A 16,945-nucleotide genomic window follows, 5' to 3' on the forward strand; every position below is an offset into this window, starting at 1 on the left:
TATTAATTCCTGTCACAAACCCCTGCAATTCTATTGCTATTTAAAATTAAATCCTCTTGAGTTGGTCTCTAGGTGTGACTGTGGATTTAGTCCTGGAACAAAGAGAAATTTTCAAAAAACTCCAAGAAAAGTTGACATTGATCTGAGACAGGATAACGGAAGATCTGATATTTTTAAAATTTTTATTGTGAAAATATTGAAATATGATAAAAGAGTGTCAATCACAGTGGGCTTACAGAAATCAGGCTAGCTGAAAGTACAGTACCAAATTTTCTTTTAGTGAAATTATAAATTTAGTTGATGAGGTACTTATGTTGATGAAATAAACTTCTGTAAGACATCTGATTTGGCATTGCCTGAAGTTCTATTTTTAGAATTCTATTGTAGTCAAATATAATCCACTGAAAATCATAGGAATGGAAATCACAACTGCTGTGTTTCTAGAATGGATATGTGCATTATGAAAGTTGTAACTTTAAAAAAAGTATTAACTTTAAGAAAAAATAGGGGTGTAAATGTAATTAACTGAACAAAAGTTCCCAGTACAAATTCTAGTGGCAGAATTGTTGGATATATTAACAGAAGGTTCTTAAATAGAGAAGTTATATTAGTACATATTTAGCATTACTGTTATTCTTATTTGAAAGATTTCTGCTATTCACAGGTAAGAGTGATACAGATAAAATGGGGAACATTCAGGAGAAAACCAATACCATAAATAGAAAACATGCATTTTAAAGCTCATTGGAGAGTAAACAAGTCTATTCATTTGTCAGAGTTTATCAGTGAAAAATCAGAATCTAAAACCGTTTTTTTTTTAATTGCAGCAGATGAGCATAAGGCAGAAGACTAAAACTTGAATTCACAGATTTGAACTAGAAACAAACACCTGGTTTTCAGCAAGAATAACCATTACACAACTCACAAAACTCACATAAATTCTCAGTCACCAATGATCTTTAAGTCCAGGTTAACATTCTCCTTAAAAAATTGGTGTAATGATTAAGCCATAGAAAATGGAAGGTCAGTGGTATACAGGGGATCAAACTAGTGTTCTTCAACTTGACTTTGGACATCTGTGAATCTAATTTTCATAGAAACACAGAGTGCTTTCCCTTGGAAGGGAACTTCTAAATAATTTAGCCCAATCCCTCTGCCACAAACAGGGACATCTTTCAGTAGATCAGGTTGCTCAAAACCCTGTCCAACCTGATCTTGAACAATTCCTATGGTAGCATGTCCACAATTTCTGTAGAAAACCTTCTTGAGTGTCTCACCACTCTCATTGTAAAGAATTTTTTCCTTACATCCAATCTAAATCCACCCTTTTTCCATTTAAAACTGTTTTCTCTTGTCCTGTCAGTGCAGGCCCTGTGAAAAATCTTTTATCTTTCTCATAAGACCCCTTCATACATTGACAAAGTGCAATAATGTCTCCCTGGTGCCTTCTCTCCTCCTGGTTGAACAGCTCCAGCTCTCTCTGCCTTTCCTCACAGGAGAGGTGGTCCAGCCCTCTGGCCATTTCTGTGGCCCTCTGGACCTGTTCTAAAAGGGCCATGTCTTCCTTGTACTGTGGACCCCAGAGCTGCACACAGCACTCCAGGTGGGGTCTCATGAGAGCAGAGGGGCAGAATCACTTCCCTTGACCTGCTGGCCACGCTCCTCTTGTTGCAGGATACAGCTGGCTTTCTGGGCTGCCAGCACACACTGCCAGCTCGTGTCCGATTTTTCATCTGCCAGCATCCCCAAGTACCTTCTTGCAGAGCTGAGTACTTCCTAAAATCTTATCCACAGAAAGAAAAGATTATTTTTGTCACAGAATTTGTCAGGTACCTCAGTTTAAGTGGAAAATGGTGTACATGTACAAGTGCCTCCATTACATCTAAGATGTCCAGTGGGTAATGTCAGCTATAGCTGACAGTCCTAATTTCATCATAACTGTATTTGAGTTCTACTTTTATGTCCTGTGCAGCAAAAATACTGTGAGAACATACTTATCACACGCTGTGAAAAATCCATTGTAGTAGAAAATTTGTGTGCCAAAAGACAACTCATTTTGAATTTGGTCTAATTATATTGATTTTCTATCCAACTTAGTTTACCAGTACTTTTCATTTAAACTATTATCTTTCACTACAAAACAACACTTCCAGAGAATTCTGTTATTGGCTTGTTGTGTACCTTCTTTTTCAATTTTTGAAAGTGAATAATTTCATTAATTAAATTAATTGCATGTACTAATGGCAATTTGTGCTGTTTTCAAACTTCTGATGTCAGATACCTAGATACCTAAAGGAAAGCAACGTGGTTTTTCTTCTGATCTGCAAAATCAACATACATGTGTTGTGTACAACATTTTCATTGGCTGTGACTATCTGTCAAATACTAGACTTCCTAAAACTCCACACTTCCCTTCTTCTTTGCAAGTAGCCGTTATTCAAAAGCAGCAAGACGGGAAGCAATTGAAATGTGTATGACAGAATGCTCTCTGGGTCAATCTGCAAAAGTAAATCAGATAATTATTTTTCATAGTGTTCCTTTTCCTTTTTCCACATTGTTTTGGCCTTGTTTTTAAGGACAGAAAAGTATAAAGTAGGAAGATAAATTATAATGAAAGCAAATAACTTGAAATTTAATTAATGAGTAGCTAGGAATAACACAGCATTGTATCAGGTATTAGTTTAAAATTTAAGTTAGCACTGGACAATATATATGTATATATTTTCCTCCTTGAACATTTAAACACCATTGGAACCATTTTACTGTGTTTTTCTGCAAAGGAACCACTGAGTAAAATGACAAACTGTGAACTCTCTTCCAATAGCTGAATCTACTACTTAGGCGGATTCCATCTGTGACTATATTCTACCCTACAGCTCGCTCTCCACTTCACTGGTCCGTTAACAACTAAAAGTGTTGCTTAGTGTATACAGGGGATCTGCACAGTATTTTCATTATGTTCTGACAGGCATTAATGTGAAAGGATCATTATTCTCTCTTACCTCCCCCTGCAACATTGTTTCCGTGTTGCCCACTGCAAACGGTTTTGAGGTTCAGCAAAATCTTAGTAAAGATTAATTTTGTGTCTAAAAAGAAATGGCATCTTAAAAATATTACTTTTGCTATGTTCCACTAAGATTTCCAGCCTTTTCCTAAAATAGTGACATTTAAAATGTAATTAAATTAGCTGTCAAAATGTGGTGAATAGATCTGTAAAGAAGGAAATCAGCTTAGAGAACTAAAAATCAGTTTTAGTCTATACAAGAGCAATATTTGAATCCAGATTTACATATACAACAAATGTTCTTTTTCATACATTACACAGGTCCAGACAAGTTGGGGCTCAGTCAGCCTTTGTCCCTGTGTATTATGTAATGGCATAAAATAATATGCTTCAAAAACCAATGTGTTACACTATAGGATCTTAAGCTGATTAATACATATGATACTCCTCTGAGCTACTGAAGCTGTCGTCTGTGTATGGGATGTGTCGGAATTTTTGTGTGTATAGTTGGTGTCTTGCATAGAGGAACACCACAACATATCTCTTTCAGAATTCCTTCAGGTTTATGAATGGCATGAAAGGTTATTCAGTGTTTCAGAGAACCATAGAATCATGGAACGGTTTGGGTTGGAAGGGACCTTAAAGACCATCTAGTTCCACCCCCCTGCCAGGGGCACGGACACCTTCCACTAGACCAGGTTGCTCAAAGCCTCGTCCAGCCTGTCCTTGAAGACAATTTCACTGAAGACAGTTTCGTTCTTATTCTGTGTTCTGTGTAATGATATGTTTGTTACCTGTGGTATCTGTATAACTTTCTGTCAAGATAAATATTTGAAAATAAGTTGATCCTGAGTTTGTTGTGGTGCGGACCTGGCGGTATGCTCTGACTGCATGCAGAGAAAGTGAGTTCAGTGGTTAGACATTGGCAACTTCAGGAAACACAGTGGCAACACTTGATACAACCAAGTAGGTAAGGGATTGAGCTTTTCATTTTTTAAATGCAAACCTGGTTTTGTTCTTCAATATTACAAAGGTCTATATCACCAAGGTTCCTTTCTCTATAGCTATGGGAGCTGTACGTCAAAACACGTGTTGGCTTTTTAAGGTAACACATGATTTCAGGAATGTGGGATTAAAGAAAGCAGTAGTACTTTAGTTTCAGTAAAGTGACCATTGCAAATACTGTGTTATGGCTGAAAGTGATTAGGATATATCTGCTTTGATGCTATAAGTATGCTTTGCCTAAGTTGGAAGGTCTTGCTATAGGAAAGCTTCTGCCCAGAAGATGTTCTGTAATACTTTTCCCTCTTACTTTGGACTAGTGTAACTTTATACTGTATTAAGCCAAACTACCTGGAGGTTTCAGGTTTATGGCAAATGGGACAAGATTTCAGGACACTGTTTCACCTGTCTTTTCCTTTCCTACTTACTATTTTTCTTTCACTCTATTATTTACCTAACAATTAAGAAATCAGAAATTCATATTGGGAATCTCTTCCACAAGTTAAAAAAAAAAAAAAAAGGACATGTAATTTTCAAGAGCTTGTTGGCTACCTGGCACTGACAATCAACTGCTAAACTGTGTTGTCGGTGAATCAGTTGGAGTAATTAACATTTGGCATATACTACTTGTATAACAGGTGTTGGCATGCTGGTTAGAAGTTCTTAACAGAAATACTATATCCTGGCTGAGGGGATTAATTTATATCCCTTTTCTGCTTTGGCCTGTCTGTCACTTAATGCTCTATGTATGGTAGTAAGTTAACACTCTTGGTATTTGCTACTTAACCTTTCCTTGGTTTGTTAAAAACATGTTGCACGTTTCATCCCAGCGCACATCACAAACTAACAGGAAGGTCCCTTCTCCACCTGAAGCCTTAGAGGTGTGGGACAGGTTTGCTGCCCTGAAAACCGAGGAGGAAGTGGGTGTCATTTCAAGCAGAGCAGTCAGGATGACCAAATCTGAATTACCCAGGATGACCTGGAGGAAGAGGCAAGTGATAGGTGTGGGCAGCTCTCTGCTGCAGGGGACTGAGGCACTCACATGCCAACCTGACCTGTTGTCCAAGTCATTTTACTGCTTCTTGGACATGTGGATCAAGGATGTTGTGGTGAGACTGTTAATGCTTGTCCTGCTCTCTATTACGCCCTGCTATACTCACATGTGGTCATGAGTGATACTTGTAGTGACAACTTAAAGCATATGTAAAATAACTGTATACAGAGTTATGGGGTTGATAGTCAGATGCACTTGGTGTCCTCAATTCTGCTGAAGTGTCTGAAGAATGGCAGAAAGAAATGTCACTCTGATCTTCAAGAGAAGCAAAAAGGAGGACTCAGGGAACTACAGGTCAGTCAGCCTCACCTCGATCCCTGGAAAGGTGATGGAGCTAATCCTGGAAACCATTTCCAGGCACATTAAGGACAGGAAAGTCATCAGGAGCCATCAGAATGGCTTTACCAAGAGTTTAAACTTCTACACTGAAATCACTGGCCTGGTAGATGAAGGGAGAACAGTCAATATTGTCTACTTGAACTTCAATAGGGTCTTTGACATTGTCTTTCATAACAACCTCAGAGAAGCTGCTGACATCTGGTCTAGATGAACATACAGTGAGGTGGACTGAAAATTGGCTGAATTGCCAAGCCAGAGGGTGCTGATCACCGGTGCAAAGTGTAATTGGGGACCAGTAACAAGTGGTGTACCCCAGAGGTCAATACTACTGTACCTAATCCTGTTTAACATCATTAATGATCTGGGTGATGAGCCAGAGTATACCTACCCTCTGCAAGTTTGCTGATGACAGAAAAATGTGAGGGGTGGCTGATACACTAGAGGGTTGTGCTGCCATCCAGAGGAACCTCAATGGGCTGGAGAAATGGGCTGACAGGAAGGGACCACATGAAGTTCAGTGAAGTGAAATGTAAAGTTCTGCACCTGGGAAGGAACAACACCATACACCAGTACAGGCCCGGGGCTGCCCAGCTGAAAAACAGCCTTGCAGAAACTCCCCTGGGGTTACTTGTAGACACCACTTTGAACAAGAGTCAGTAACATGCCCTTGCCAGAGGAAGGCAAGGGCTAGTGGTATTCTGGGCTGCATTAAGAGGAATGTTGCCAGCCGGTCATGGGTGGTGGTCTGTCCCCTCTCCTTGGCACTAATGAGGGCATACCTGAAGTACTGTGTCTAGGTCTAGGCTTCGCATTACAAGAGAGGCATGGACATGCTGGAAAGAGTCAACAAAGGGCCACTAAAATTATTAAGGTACTGGAGCACCTCTCTGTGAGGAAAGGCTGAGAGAGCTGGGACTGTTCAGCCTGGAGAAGGCCCAGAGGGGTCTTATCAATGTGTGTTGATAACCTGAAGGGAGGGTGCAAAAATGGAGCCAGGCCCTTTTCAGTAGTGCCCAGTGACAAGACATGAGGCAGCAGGCACAAACTGAAACACCGGATGATCTTCCTGAACATCAGGAAACACTTTTTTCCTATGAGGGTTGCTGAGCACTGGCAAAAGTTGCCTATGGAGGTGGTAGAGTCTTCATGTTTGGGAGATACTAGAAAGCTTCTGGACACAGTCTGCGGCCATCTACTCTAGATGAGCCTTCTTGAGCATGGGTGTTGGACCAAGTGATGCCTAAAGGTCCCTTCCATCTTCAACTCTTTTGTGACTCAGGGACAGGACAGGTGTCCTTAAACCTGCTTTGCTTCATGTGGCTAATTCCAGCCGTAATATTTCAGCACTACTGAAAGTACGTCTGTGTGGCCTGGGTGCATGTTCTGTATGGCAGATTTAATGGAAGAGTGTTATCTGCTGTGTTGTCAACTCTGACACTCTGAGTATAAATCCTGATTGAATATTTCTATAATGCAGCAGTGTTCAGGAGAGCTAAACTGAAATAATATCTTAAGTCATGAGTGAATACTGCCTGGCATTCATCATCATTTGCAGATATTACAAGTTACTTCAATAAACAGAGCAATTCTCTCTGTGATAGAACTGCTTCCCTCTATATCTGATGAAAGCAGTATCACGGTGCTGTGCATCAGATCTTTGGATTAATATGTGAGTGTAGTATGGAAATTCAGCAGAAATTTGCAATGGTGCTGTCATTTTGCACCCTTGTGGGAATGTTTCAGGCATCTGTTGTGTACCCCTTGGTCTCCATGGTAGGAAGGCCTGTATAACCCTGGATTTCCTGTTAAAGGATTACCTCTGGGCTACTGTTTGCTATTACCCTAAGCTGGTGGAAGCTGTACACAAATGGTCAAATGACCTGCATTTTACAGTACTCCCTTTTTCCTCATTGGTACTATGTGGCTTTCCGGTGAAGATAGTGAACAAGTGTCTTAAATGAACAATTGGTTTGGTGTGCTTGCATGCTACAGGCTTTGTTAGAGCTTGTTGGTTGTGGTGTTAAAAAAAAAAAAAAGGCATCCTCTTGACTCTATTTAAAATCCAATTTGAAATATGAGGAACACCGACAGGCTCAGGTTCATAAGTAAAGTAATTTTAAATTTAAAAGACTAAGTGAAGGGGAGAACAATTTTGGAGGAGATCTCTGAAGGCACTAATAAGATATCCTGGTTAGAATTTGACAGTCATTTCTTTTTGTGGTGTTGTCAGCATAATTAATTCCTCATATTGCTTTCTGCCCCCTCAGGGAACTGACGTGGGTTAATATTTTGTGGGTTATTTTTAATTCAGATCAGATCCTCACCCTCTTTGACTGTACCACAAAGGGCCTTAGAAAAGCATTTCCTCTGAAAAGAAACTCCAGCATTACCTCTGAAATAAATGTTCACCTAACTACAGTCTTGTCGCATTAGCAACCAGGTTGTACATTATCTAGTTAGACCTGACATTGTGTGATCTATTTAAAATCAATGTAGCAGATACACATGGGAAGTGCCACTGTGAACTATCAGAATAACAATTGTAATTGGCACCTCTGTAATATGGGAATAGGAATGAACTCTGGAAAACAAAATGTCAGCCAAATCTGTGATACTTAAGTATTGTATTTTACACTCAATCTTCTGGGAATTGTATTCGGTCCCTTATGCTCTGTGCAGTTTCTAATTTCAAGGGCTTTCCTATCTGGTTGGTTTGTTGTTTTACTTCCTTTCCTTAAAAGCCTACAAGGAATTCTTTAGGACCTATTTAAAACCCATATGGTTATAAAAATATGAGAAATAAAGAAAAGGCAAGGCAGATTACTCACTGCCTGAGCAACGATAGCTCTGAATGAAATTCAGTAATCATTCTAATACTTGTTTTGCAGGGATATAAAAATTTGTGGAGCAGTTTTCCATGGAATCTTTACCTTAATCAAAACTGGTGATCAGTCTGGGGAAAAGTGATGAATATTCTTGTGTCCTGAATATTTCTTATAAGTTCAAGGCTTTAATTTTGAATTAAGCATCAAGGGTCAGCTGATTGGAAGGCAACACTGACACGTATGCACTTTCAAATAATGGCTTAATATGTTACTGCAGTCTTAAGTACAAGGGTGGGTTTTTTTATGATCTTCCAGTTTTGTTGTATTTTTTCTCCTGTTTTATTTTCTAAATCTCTGTGAGACAATGTGAGGTATTTTCAGGACAAATGGTGTGATTGAAGGGGGGAGATTAAGACTTTGAGAGAGGGAAAGTCCAAAAAAAAAACCAAAACCAAAATTGGTGTTTCTCTTGATGTTTCTGAATAAAATGAGTAGCTTTCTATTGTTTGGAAGGCATGACTGTACACCAGTATTTTGGAAAGGTTTTAATGTATAATGAAATGTTGCATGGGTCTGAGGCTTCAAAGTTTTCCCTTGTTTTGTTGGTTGCTGTTTTATTAGATGGCTGTAAATATTACAGGGGTAATTACTGCATGGTGCATGAGAGAAGAGTTTTAGAAAATATTAGAAGTTTACATCTTTACCCAGTACTACATTTTAATTTCAAAATGTATTGTGACTTCTAGCAACCGTAGCTGGAACTGTTTCCTTTTTCAGTCAGTTTGGATATAGTTTCCTTGGACAAATTGGAAAAATGGTCCACTCTTCATTCTGATATAGGAGTGGAAGTTTTTGCTGGTATCTGTTCCTTGCTGGAAGAAGGTTGGAAGTTTGTTAAACCTATGACCTACTATTCTTATTAATGTTGCAATACCTGTACAAGTGTCTTCTTCCAAGTCCAGGGTGTTTTCAGTCCACACTGGAATACCTCAAAAAGATTTTCAATTTAAAAGATGAACTGGAATTTTGGTGTGTTTTTCACTTCTTTCCTCCTTATAATTGCCTTGTCTAAGTAGTTAAATTTCTATTTAGAAATTGATTATTTTTCCATATCTCCAGCTTCATGTCTTATGTAGGTCTTTCCAAATGTGAGCACAATTTTTATTTTACTAACCTACTAACAGAGATAGTTTTTATGAAAACTAAACCCAACAATAATGGAACAAAAGAAACAGGTTAATGAAGGCTAGATGAGACACTGTATTTTGAAGCTGTGTTAGCTATTCCAGACAAGGTTAGTCCTTATCAAACATTTATCAGATATGTTTTTTCCTTGTTTTACCTTTTCAGAATGAATCCTTCATTACACATTTACTATTTTATTTCTTGTATATTATGTAGCTTTAAAATACACCTGAATTTAAGAAAAATAATACTTGGAGGTTTTTTTTTTAGTGGCTTGATGTTTTTCGTCTCTAATCTGCACCATTAACTCCATTTCAAAACCAAAACCTGGATAAACTCTTGGTTAAACAGCTCCCTGAATGTTTGTTTCATTCTGACCAAAAGGAGCATCCTGGAAGCCTGTGTCCAGATATGGCAACAACTCTGGCAAAATGTAATGTGCAGCCAGCTCATTAAAATTTGGTTTTATCTGGTTATTTCTCTATGGAAAATTGCAGCATCTTTTGGTAATTAACAAGGACTGACTATCTAGCAGAAGCGCTGCAATGCAGGGACAGTAGGTGTTGTAGGACCTGTGCAGTTTTGCTGGACAAAGTACCATGTTTCACAGTCACTTATGTTGTCCCTTGCAAAAAAGACATCTGCTCTAGGCACGGTAGCTTAAACTCTACATTCAGCACAAAAGGCTTTTATTAATTTACTGTTTTCCAGTTGTCTATAAAAAAAAGCATGCCTCCAAACCTGTAAGAGCTTTGTTTTCTGATGTTTCAGATTTTTAGTGCAGAGGTCTTAGCTGCTCCTTCTCATTTCTGTCACTTCAAGATGCAACTTAGCCAACTATTTTTCAACAAATCATTATATTAGGAAGTTGTACAGTCTGGGTAGCAGGAGGGAAATTTATCCTGAACTTCTGTGGTCCAATCCCTGTGGGAAAGTGATTTCTATTTTAATTTTACAACAGGCTGTACTTGTACAGAGAAAGTGTGGACACTACACCTGTTGGTAGATATTTCCATGGTTTAGTGAAGTTCTTCTGTCTTTGTAATGTGAATAGAAAATTTAATGCTGTAGCCGCATCACACACACAGACACAGAGTGAGGAGTGATAAGACCAAGTGCAGCACTGTTTCCAGCTCAGCTGGATGCAGACCTGATCCTGGTTGTGGGACGTACGGGAGGGGCTTTAGAGGTTGACTGTAAGGGTAGGTAGTGAGAGAGTGGTGTATCTGGATGACTTCTGTGCTGACAAGAAAACTAGCTGGTCTCCTGTCTTCTGACTGACAGTAGAGCACTGATGAAATGACAGCTGAGTGCAGGGGAGACGCTTTCTAGTCTGGTTCAGAGGTTCCTAAATGTGACATATTTAGGCACCACAAGTGGTGTGAACAAAGAATAGGCTTGAGCAGACAGGGCTGGCAGCTACTGCCATGTGTAGGAGCCAGATAGCATCCTCCAGCCCTTTTTCCCCACTAGTACTCTGTAACATGCTCTGTCTCTTTCCTTGCAATGGGAGGCTCATTACCTGCCCCTAGCCACCTCCCCACATTCCCAAAGCAGAACTCCAGCCCAACCAGTAACCCTAAAATTTCTTGTCTCATCCTGCTTTTTGTGGCTCTGCAACATGCGTGGGTAATAGCTCAGGCTGGCGAGAGCAGGTTGCCAGCACCTCAGTTTGTTGGAATTTTATGTTCTTTCCTTGCCTGGCTGGAGAAAAAGATGTACACCCAGGACTGGCACGCAGTTGCTGTAGTGGCACAAATGCTAGGTGTATTACTGTCTGCTATATCTTTGGGCCCCGAAGTATACAAATATGTGTTGCATACTTGTATTATTCCTTATTTCACAACTACTTGAGAGAGGTGAGAGAGGCTTTGATCAAATTATTAGGAATCATGTTTAATAAGCACATTGTAGAACATAAACATTTTCCTCCCCAGTATTACCGCTACTGAAGATTACTGTAATACCTAGCACTTTAATTTAAAGCCTTGTCATACTTTAGATGTAGAAAGGCTTATTAGAAGTGAAGCTATCCAGCACTGGGATGATTATTCTGATTCCATATAATTCATGCCTCAGAAATCAGAGACACTTTGCCAGTAAAGAAGGGTTCCCAAGATCTACTTTGACTTCTGAAGTTATAGTAGAAATTTTCAGGAAATTACATACATTAATAGACATTAATTTCTTTTGCATTAACAAGCCTTAGGCTAGACACTTGTCTACATTTTAGTGTCTGTCTAGATTAGTTTAGTTAAAGAAGATAGCATGAATTTTATGTTCACATAATTTTTTTTTAATCAGATGCTTGGAGTAGACATGTTGGAGGAAGAAGACTACAGCAGTTAGTACCCTGTAGCAATGAAATTGATTGAAAGGGATTATTTGGCAACCCAAATAAGTTTAAGGTATCTAGATGAAACATGCGTCACTGTGGAACTGACTATCAAATGCACTGTGTGGGTGGATACGTAGGGCTTTTCTTTTTCCCTAGAATTTTTATTTAAAATGACAAAATTAAAATGTGTATAGTCACAGTATCATGGTTACAATGTATGCAACTGATGAGACAATTTCTAACAGTTCTATTGGACAAATATTTCACTTTACCCCTAGCTTGCACATTTGCTACTATTGCTTCAGGTCTATGGGGTAATGTCTTTAGATTTATAAGATATGAATAACATGTAGACTTTATGTTCTTGCTGTGTTCATAGTAATTGTTAACTCCTAATGTAAGTACCTTTTGACTGATTTCTACCCAAACTGTCTTATAGACCCCACTTCCACACAAATGGGTCTCCTCTGTGTTTTCTTTCTTCTGTGGAGCGTCTTACACTGTTGAAGCCACCTTTTGTTAGAACAATGGAGGTACCAGTCAGTGATTTTTTCCATGAGTGTTAATTGATATAAAACTTTGTATATCATCACTTCTATTGTGCCTATATTTTGTATCAATGGTATTACCCTAAGAATCATGCAGATTAGTGAAGAATGAACTTTGATGAAAAGCAAGCAAAACACAGTAATAATGGAACCGAAATTGACTTCAGCATGCAAAAGTGAAACACCACACACCATCCCTCCTGCTCTGAAGGACTGTTATGACAGATAAAGCCCAAAGTCATGGACTAAATGAACAGAACGAAGCTAAGGAATAATACCTGTGTGGATATATCAAAAGATGGGAAAAGTGACGATGACTAATTGGAATGTATTGGAAAATGTGGGACCTGGGAATGACATAGGTGGTATAGAATACTAGGACATCTGACCCAAACTGGCCAAAGAGATATTCCATATCGTATCTCATACTCAGTATATAAACCAGGGGGAAGCTGGGCAGGGGGGCTGCTGCTTGGGAACTGGCTAGGCATTGATTAGCAGGTGGTGAGCAATTGCATTGTTCATTTTTTTTTTGTATAATATCATAGAATAGTTTGGATTGGAGGGGACCATATAGATCATCTAGTTCCCCCCCTCCCTGCCATGGACACGGACACCTCTCAGTAGACCAGGTTGCTCAAAGCTTTATCCAGCCTGGCCTTGAACACTTCCAGGGATGAGGCATCCACAACTTCTCTGGGCAAACTGTTCCAGTGCCTCACCACTATCCAGAATTTCTTCCTGATATCTAATCTAAATCAGTTTATATCTACTCTTTCCATTTAAAGCCGTTACCCCTTGTCCTGTCACTACAGGCCCCTGTAAAAAGTCCCCCTCCAGCTTCCTTGTAGGCCCCTTCAGGTACTGGAAGGCTGCTATAAGGTCTCCCCGGAGCCTCCTCTTCTTCAGGTTGAATAAGCCCAACGAGCTTCCGCCCTTGCATCATCTTTGTGGGTTTCCTGTGGACTTCCTCCAATAGGTCCATGTCCTTCTGTTGCTGGGTGCCCCAGAGCTGAACACAGTACTCCAGGTGGGATCTCACTCCCCTGACTTGGTGGTCATGCTTCTTTTGATGCAGCCCAGCATATGGTTGGCTTTCTGGAATGCAAGAACACATTGTCACCTCATATTATACTTCTCATTAAACAACATCCCTAAGTCTTCCTCAGGGCTGCTCAATCATTTCTTCATCCAGCCTGTACTTGTGCTTGAGATTTCCCCAACCCAAGTGCAGAACACTGTACTTTGCTTTGTTGAACTTCATGAAGTTTGCACAAGCCCAACACCCCAGTCTCTCAAGTCCCCTCTGGATGACAACTCTTCCCTCCAGCATGTCAACCGCACCACACAGCTTGGTGTCATTGGCAAACTTGTTGAGGGTGCACTCAATCCCACAGTCCATGTCACTGACAAAGATATTAAACAGCACAGGTCCCAGTATTGAATCCTAAAGAACTCCACTTGTCTTCACTCGGACATTGAGCTGTTGACTGCAAGTCTTTGAGTACGACCATCCAGCCAATTTCTGATGATGACTGCTCCATCCATCAAATCCATGTCTCTCTGATGTAGAGACAAGGATGTCATGCAGCACAGTGTCAAACTCTTTGCACAAGTCCAGGTAGATGACATCAGTTGCTCTTTCTTTATCCACCAACACTGCATCCCTGTTGTAGAAGGCCCCTAAATTTGCCAGGCATGATTTCCCTTAGTGAAGCCATGTTGGCTGTCACCAGTCCACCTCCTTAGGTTCCATGTTCCTTGGCATAGTTTTCAGAAGGATCTGCTCCATGCTCTTGCTGGGAAAGAGATGAGACTGACTGGTCTGTAGTTCTTTGGATATTCTTTTTTTCCTTTTTTAAAAATGGGTGTAATTTTTCCCCTTTTCCTGTCAGTGAGAACTTCACTGGACTGCCTACAACTTCTCAGATATGATGGATAGTGGCTTAGCAACTTCATCTACCAGTTCCATCAAGACACACAGATATATCTCATCAGGTTCCATTGATGTGCGAACCTTCAACTTCCTCAGTTGGTTTTGAACCTGGTCTTCTGCAGCAGGTGGTTCTTCATTCTCCCAATCCCTGCCCTTGCCTTCTGCTGCTTGGGTCATTTGGCTTAAGCACTTGCTGGTGAAGACTGAGGCAATAAAGTCATGGAGTACCTCAGTCTTCTCCACATTTTCGATGGCCAAGTCTCCCGTTTCCTTCTGGAGGGGGTCCTCCTTTTCTTCCTTTTACCACTGATGTACCTATAGAAGCTTTTCTTGTTGACCTCTATGTCCTTCACCAGATTTAATTCTATCAGGGCTTTTGCTTTCCTAATCCAATCCCTGGCTCCTTGAACAATTTCTCTGTATTCTTCCCAGGTTACTTATCCTTGCTTCTGCCCTCTGTAGGCTTCCTGTTTGTGTTTGAGTTTGTCCAGAGCTTCTTGCTCATACATACAGGACTTCTGTCATTTTTGCCTCACTTCCTCTTTGTTGGGATGCATAATTTCTGAGCTTGGAGGAGGTGATCCTTGAATTAACCAGCTTTCTTGGCCCCCTCAGCCCTTCAGGGCTTCATCACATGGGACTCTACTAAGCAGATCCCTGAACAAGCCGAAGTCTGTTCTCATGAAGTCCAGGGAGGTGAGGTTGTTGTGCGCCCTCCTTGCTGCCCTAAAGGTCTTGAACTCCATCATTACATGGTCACTGCTTTGAAGGTTGCCCTTGAGCTTCAGATTTCCCACCAGCTCCTCCCTGTTAGTGAGAACAAGGTCCAGCATATTTTTATTTTATTTTAATTTAGTTTAGTTTAATTTTTTTTTTTTATTTTTTTTTATCTTGGCCCATGAGTTTGTTTCACTTTTACTCTTTGGATTCTCTTCCTCATCCCACCACAGCTGGGCATGAGGAGTACACAAGCGTCTGTGTGGTGCTCATTTGCCAGCTAGGGTTAAACCACATTAGCAGGTTTTCCTTGGCCAAGCAGAATGTGAAATACCATAATATCTTGGTGTGTTGGCATAATTCAACAAACACAAAATCTATGTTTTTACTGTTATTCTCTTTCCTTCTGCAGTCTTTGACAAATGTTTTCATATTTATTCTTTTAATGTTTAACTACTGGGCTCCTTATTACTACAGTGATAATTTTTTCTTTCAGCTGGAACCAATATGTGATTTAAAGCATCTTCTGGTCACACTATGTTTATTTTCTTAGTGAAGGTTTCTTTTTTATTGCACATGTTAACTTTCTAGAAAAACTGAGACTGTGCTGTTCTGTACAATGTCATGTACATAGAATTTAACTTTGACAATAACTTGGAGAACATATTTCAGATGATGAAAATCCACTATTTTTGTATTCATTTGTAATTACAGAGAAGGGTTTCCGAGGTAAAATATTTGTTTTTATTTCTCTTCAACAAACAGCAAGCTGTTTTAAAAATTCATTGAGGTGCATCTCATCTTGTCATGTTTGTTATTTCTAGGAGACCTTTATAATTTTTGTGCTACCGGCAGGATGGTGTTTTGATATGTAGCACTGGAATGCATATCCTTCAAATCTATGCCTACTTTGCTCATGACTAAAGCTCATTACACTCTCTCTTTTAAACTGACTTTTTCCAGCTGAAAATTGCAGGGGGTCTTTTCCTTATGCTTTTCCTGATTTCATATGTTATCAGTGCTCTCAAATTGCTGTTTTCAAGTCTTGTATTCTGACAATTAGAAAATTCCTCCCCCCTGTTTATTTTTGTCCAGTCAGTATTTATTTGGTGTTGTACTAAGGTGGGCCTTAAACAGGTATTTTTCGTATCCTTGTATGTAATGCTTCTAATTTTCTGTGATAATTTGTTTGTCTACCTTCATGGTATTTGCACTGATCCTAGGAGTTTTATTCTGTGTGTTAGTTTTGAATAACACAACACCACTGCACCGCCCCCTTCCCCACCTCTTCCCACCCCCTTTTTTTTCCCATTGATGACTAAAACAGAATGTTGAATTACATATATGTTTCAGCACTGCTGTGTGCAGCAACATTAATGTTTTGCCAGGTCCCAGAAAATGGTGCTGGTTTTCTCTGCCTGTCCTGCACTGGTGACTTGTCATCATCCTGTTGCTTACTGACAAATCTGTATTCTTCTCATCCTGTTGGAAATGGTCAATGAGAAGGCACATGATTCCCATTTTAATGAATTCCCAACTTCACAAAACTTATGCTAGTCTCCATCTTCTTAATTTCATCTTTCCACACGTAATTCATCCATTCATTCTCAATGAGGAAAATGATGGAGGAGTTCTTTCTACTTTGGGAAAAAAATTAAGAAATAAAAAAGAATACTATTATAATGACTCTTAAAATATTGTTCATGTTTAGCATGTTCTCCTCATGAAATATTCCACCTTAAACCAGCTGATGTTGTTAAACAGTTTTGAATTATGGTTAAAGGTAAGTCCTTGTGCTTGTTTATAGTACTCTAAAGAGTATATACGAATGCCTTTAAATGTTTCTCAAACCTTAAACATATGTCTTCTCTCACCCACAAATCAGAAAAAAGTAAAAATGAAACTTGTTATAATTCTGTTTAAGAATTCTTATTTTGTGTGTGGTCAAAGACATACATAGTAATTTTATTTGTCTCATTGAATTATGTTGTATTTTT

Source organism: Eurypyga helias, unplaced genomic scaffold (assembly GCF_000690775.1).
Source record: "Eurypyga helias isolate BGI_N326 unplaced genomic scaffold, ASM69077v1 scaffold2881, whole genome shotgun sequence".
Taxonomy (NCBI): domain Eukaryota; kingdom Metazoa; phylum Chordata; class Aves; order Eurypygiformes; family Eurypygidae; genus Eurypyga; species Eurypyga helias.